The sequence below is a fragment of the Triticum aestivum genome, chromosome 5B (assembly GCF_018294505.1).
Source record: "Triticum aestivum cultivar Chinese Spring chromosome 5B, IWGSC CS RefSeq v2.1, whole genome shotgun sequence".
Classification (NCBI taxonomy): Eukaryota; Viridiplantae; Streptophyta; class Magnoliopsida; order Poales; family Poaceae; genus Triticum; species Triticum aestivum.
The window spans coordinates 256,506,561-256,512,560 of NC_057807.1; positions in this window are offsets into that span (position 1 = coordinate 256,506,561).

Sequence of the window (6,000 nt, forward strand, 5' to 3'; positions counted from 1 at the left end):
TGTAGTTGTCCTGCCCTTCCTCTCCTGCATGTCATCCTGTAGCTGCTCCACAACTGACTGAATCTCAGTTACTTTGACATCTAAATCATAGAATTTTTGTTCAATGATTCTTTCCAGGCTCTCCTGGTTTTGAGTTAGGGTAGCCAACCCTTTCTCAATCCTCAGAGTTGATGCTACCAAGTAACCAAGCTGGTCCTGCTTGTTCTTCAAAAAGTACTCAGATGCCTCCTCTTGAGTTGGCATCTTGGCAGCCTTCTCTTTCTTTGCTTTCTCCTTCTTCTCTTGAGCTTGTGCTAATGATGGTTCATTCTCATTCATCACAACTTGATTGTCCTCAAAGTCTGGATAGAGAACAAAGTGTTCCTTATCCAACAAATATGTTCCTATGCCCATCTTTGAGTTAATCAACTCCTGAATTTGTGGGGCATATCCACAACTTCTCTTTTGGTCTGCTGCTGTCCTCTTGATAGTCTCAACAATGAGGCTCGTGACCTTGAATTTCTGTGGCACATCAAATATGTGTAGCAAATTAATTGCATGCCCTCTGATCATGTTGTGGTCACCTGACTTGGGCAAAAGAGTGTGCCTTAGGATCCAGTTGATCGTTGGCAGCCCTGACAGAAGAAAATGGACTGACGCAAACTTGAAAGTCTCAAGAGTTTTGTCTGGGATCTCCTTGTACTTATGTGACATAGAATTGTGATCCATCTTTTTCTTGGCATAAACCTCCAAGTCATCTTCACTCTCCTTTGGGGCATTGATCAGATTTGCCCATTCCTCAATAGTTGATTGGTATCTCGTACCTTCAGACATCCAAACTATCCTGCCATCTGGATAGAAATGTGCTGTGGAGTAGAATTGCATAATGAGCTCATCATTCCAGTTTGTGAGCTTTTGCCCAACAAACTCTGCAACTCCACACGCACTGAAGCTGTCATACACTCCAAGATAATGTTATTCATTCTCCTTCATGTAGGTCCAGTCGACCCACCTCATATCACACACTATAGGCTTCTTGTCCAACAAGATTGTCTCATAGAAATCCTGTTGTTCCTTTGTGTGGAACCTGTAATCAACAGCAGTCCTTCTCCTGGTGGCATATGGATCTGACTCTCTCCATAGCCTCAACCCCGAGTCTCTCCTAATCTTCATGTTCTCAGCCACATGATGAGCATCACTGTGGTCTGGAATCTTGGGTTTGAGCTTCCTCGGGACTTGTCCTTCATCATCCTCAGCAGCAACTTCAGGCACTGGGGCCTTGTTCTTCTCAGCAGTTGTTATACTCCTGGTATTCCTCTTTGGTGCATTCTTGGGCTTGGAGGCAGCTTTGGGTGCTTCTTTGGGCTTTGATGTTGCAGCCCCTGACCTTATAGCATCACCCATCAGCTTTTGTGCCTTGGGTGCTGGTGTAGCAACCTCTTCTTCCTCTTCTTCAGAGTCTCTCCTCATAGAGGGATTGCCAAGAACTTTGGCAGTAGTGGTTCTGACTCTCTTTTTCTTTTTGTCTTGACCAGCGGCTTCATCTTCTGACTCAATTGTAAACTTCATGGTTTCTCCAGTGGCAACCTTCCTGGGTTTGGAAGTGGGAATCCTTCTTGCAGGTGCCTTCTTCTGCACTACTGGCTTAGTGGCTGCAGCTGGACCATATTCTTTCTTGACCACCTTCTTCTTGGAAGTGGCCTCATCTTCAGCTGCCACATAATCCTCATCCTCAGAGTCTGAGGTTCTTTTCTTCCTTGTCCTGGTGGCAGCTTTGGGCAAATTGCTGGGAGTGCTTCTGCTTCCATCATCTGAGGAACTAGAGGGACTAGTGCCCTCACTCATGTGAATCTGCTCTTCTTCCTTGTTCTGGCTGTCACTTTGGTCTGACATGTTGAATACACTGACTGCTGACCCTGTGAATAGTTATAGATGAGATAGAGTGGATGAGCATCACAAAATGCAGAGATTTTTGCAAAAGAATGATTCAAAAACTTAGTTTTAGTTTTCCATAGAAAGCATTTCGGATCAACCGATATTTAAACTCGGTGATACCGAAGCAGTTTTGGAACCTAAACTAGTGATCTCGGTCAGACCGAGTCACAGTTTGGTGGCACCGAGACTGCTAGGGTTTCACAAAGTTCTAAAATCGGTCACACCGATTAGCAATTCTCGGTCAGACCGAGAGTTACTGGTGCAATGGTGTTAGCCGAATCGGTGGGACCGAGTTTTTCAACTCGGTGGGTCCGAGATGGTTTCGGCGGAAACCTAACCCTAAATTTTCAAATCGCATCTATTCTAAGGATTGTTTTGACTGGATAGAGGTGTTTCAATCGTGGCAAGAATCATAATGAACACAATGTGCTGAGAATCAGACGAGGATAGCACTGTGATCGAGTTCATACCCTAGTTCGGCGATGAACTCGCTGCGGCGGCAACGACGGAGATGAAATCCGTTGACGGCGGCGGAGACCAGCGACAGGAGGCGACTGGCGACGAAGTCGACGATCCGGAGACCTAGAAGGTAGAGCGAGCTATGCGCCGGCGAAGAGGTTTGGAGAAAGTTTTCCAAATTTTTGCCCGTGTGAATATATAGCCCGACACTGTCGGTGTGACCGAGTGGAACGACTCGGTGGCACCGAGATGCATAACTGTTGACAGTTACAGCAACTCGGTGTGACTGAAAAGTTTAAATCAGTTGCACCGAGATTGAAAACCTAGATCGACTTAGTGATCTCGGTATGACCGAAATGGAAGAATCGGTCAGACCGAAAAGCACAAAGAAGTTTGGAAGTTTAAGTCTATGACGAATTGGGGACTCCGAGTGCTCCTCACACAGAGTGGTTCAAATCTGACTTGATCAAATTTTGTGATGTAGCATGAATAGAGTTTGAGACAAGAAAAACATAGATAGCTAGAGAAGGTTCTTAGGCATTCTTGTCCATCCACTTGGCCAAAGAAAAAGAAACCAATCAATGAAAACAACAAGTGGATGTCCTCGAATGAGTAAAATATGCAACCAACATGCTCACACAATAAAATGGCAAATGAAATATGTGGCAAAGCATGCACAACCAATTCTAGCATCTATCAAACAATTGGCGATGACTAGGTCATCTATATATGAGTATATTGACTTAGGAGTCAAATGAGAACATTTGATCATAGGTCATACTCATCGTTTAAGCTCAAGTGGGGTTACCACTTTTACATAATTCATTGATGTGTTCACATCATTAGAGTTGCTTTGACTCAATTCTTAGAGTTAAGCTCCCCCTAGATGTGAGATCCCCCCTTAGAGGGATGAACTAACCTTGGGTTTTGTCCATGATGACTTCATGTAGGTGCCGAAGATGTGGATGCTCAACATTGATGTAGATCATTTGGAGCAATCCTTTGGAGTGAGTTGCACTTTCAATACCTACATGGGTTAGTCCCACAAGGAACAAACAAGAATATCCATAGACATAGAGTGATGCACACACAAATGATGTCCATGAAAACATTAGGTTACCTTGTCCCTTGCCTTACCAACATGAGGGTTTGTGACTCCTTGAACTAGTGCAAGATATGGAAGTTGATTGCACTTGTCCTTGCCATAATGATATGAGTGAAGAATGTTGGCGGAGTCACCCTCAAGAACACTCTAGTTCTTCTCCTTCGGGATCCACATCATCTTGATGGGAATCCTTGGAGTTGTAGTTGTACTTGATGAAGTAGAACTTGACATAGTCTTGGGAACCCACTTGACCAAGTCCTTAGGTGCTTCTTCAAATGCATCAATCTCCTCTTGAAGCTTGTCCTTGCCTTTGTTCTTGTGGTCTTGTGGTGGAAGATCATCTTGTGCTTGTGTTCCCTTGAAGGAAGTAGGATCATACTTCTCTTATTGAGGAACAAACTTCGTCTTGGGGTATTGATCTTCTTTCCACTCAACTCCATTGGCATTGAACTTTCGTTCAAAACCAACACCTTGATTCTTCCGGTGCCTTCCTTGCTTGCGTACAATTTCCTCGAATTGCTTACTCCCGGCAAGGCTCTTGTATACACCTTTCTCTATAATTCCCTTCAATAAGCTATTTTCTTGCTCAAGTGTAACTTGGCTAAGAGAATCATTAGTGGAATCAAGAGAACTACTAGAAGCAACAATATTGGATTTATCATTATTAATTGACGTTTCATCATAGTATTCATTACTAGAGTTGTCAATAAGTAAATCATCATCACCTAACAAGTCATCTTCATCACTATTAAAATCAACATACTCGGGGTGTGTTACCTTAGGACCTTTGGCCATGAAGCATCTTCCAATTCCTTCATTTGGTGAATCAAATATGTCGTAGGAGTTGGTTGACACAAGTGCTAGACCGACAACACCTTCATCTTGAGTATATTCGGAGTCGGAGTGATAGCTTCTCTCGGAGTGATTGTCGGAGTCGGAGCCGGATACCCATTCACCAACATGAGCTTGATGTCTTCGTTTTGTGTAGTTCTTTGATGACTTGTCCTTCCTTTCCGAATCATTGCTTCTCCGTGAGGGTCTTCGTTCATAACGATCATCTCTACTCTTTCTCTCTCTTGGTGGTGATTCTTCTCTTCTACTTCTTCTTTTTGGAGAATCTTCTCTTCTTTTGTAGGGTGCCGTACACTCATTGGAATAGTGTCCGGGTCTCCCACAATTGTAGCAATTGCGCTCTCGACTATAAGATCTTTTGTCATTGTAGTACCTTGACTTAGAGCTTCTTTCTTTGCTTCTACTGTTGTAGAATTTGTTAAAGTTCTTCACCATTAAGCTCAATTCTTCATTGAAGGTTTCTTCTCACTTGATGATGTGGGGGCTTCATATGAGGCTTTGTAAGCACCACTTGACTTGTTGTGAAGTTCCTCCTTATCCTTGAGTGACATCTCATGAGCAACAATTCTTCCAATGACTTCCGTTGGCTTGAGATCTTTGTAATTTTGCATCATTTGGATCAATGTGCACACGGTATCATATTTTCCATCTAATGCTCTTAGGATCTTCTTGATGATGAATCTGTCGGTCATCTCTTCACTTCCTAAGACGGCAATCTCATTTGTGATAAGAGCAAGCCTAGAATACATTTCAGCGACACCTTCACCATCCTTCATTTTGAACTTGTCAAGCTGACTTTAGAGCACATCCAACTTGGATTCCTTGACGGAGTCGGTACCTTCATGCATATCAATAGAAGTATCCCAAATTTCCTTTGTATTCTCAAGACGGCTGATTTTGTTGAATTCTTCGGGGCACAAGCCGTTGAAGAGGATATCACAAGCTTGATCGTTGTATTGCAGCATCTTCAATTCATCTGCGCTAGCTTCACGGTTCGGATCTCTCCCATCAAAGAATTCACCTTGCAAGCCAATGCACACAATAGCCCAAACAGCGGGGTTATGTCCAAGAATATGCATTTTCATCTTATGCTTCCAACTAGAAAAATTAGTGCCATCAACGTAAGGACCTCTACGGTGATAATTTTCCTCACTAAACGCCATACTCTCCTAGGTTGTGAAACCAAGGCTATGACCACCAAAAGCTATGGAAATCATAGCAAATGGAGACCAAAGCTCTGATACCACTTGTAGGACCTTGAAGTATGTCTAGGGGGTGATTAGACTACTTGACCAATTAAAAACTTAACCTTTTCCCAATTTTAGACTTTGGCAGATTTTAGCTATCTTTGCACAAGTCAAGAAATCTTCACACAATTCAAGCAAGCATGCAAAGAGTATATGAGCAGCGGAATTTAAAGCATGCAACTTGCAAGAATGTAAAGGGAAGGGTTTGGAGGATTCAAACGCAATTGGAGACACAGATGTTTTTGTCGTGGTTCCGATAGGTGGTGCTATCGCACATCCACGTTGATGGAAACCTGAACCCACGAAGGGTAACGGTTGCGCGAGTCCACGGAGGGCTCCACCCACAAAGGGTCCACGAAGAAGCAACCTTGTCTATCCCACCATGGCCGTCGCCCACGAAGGACTTGCCTCACTAGCGGTAGA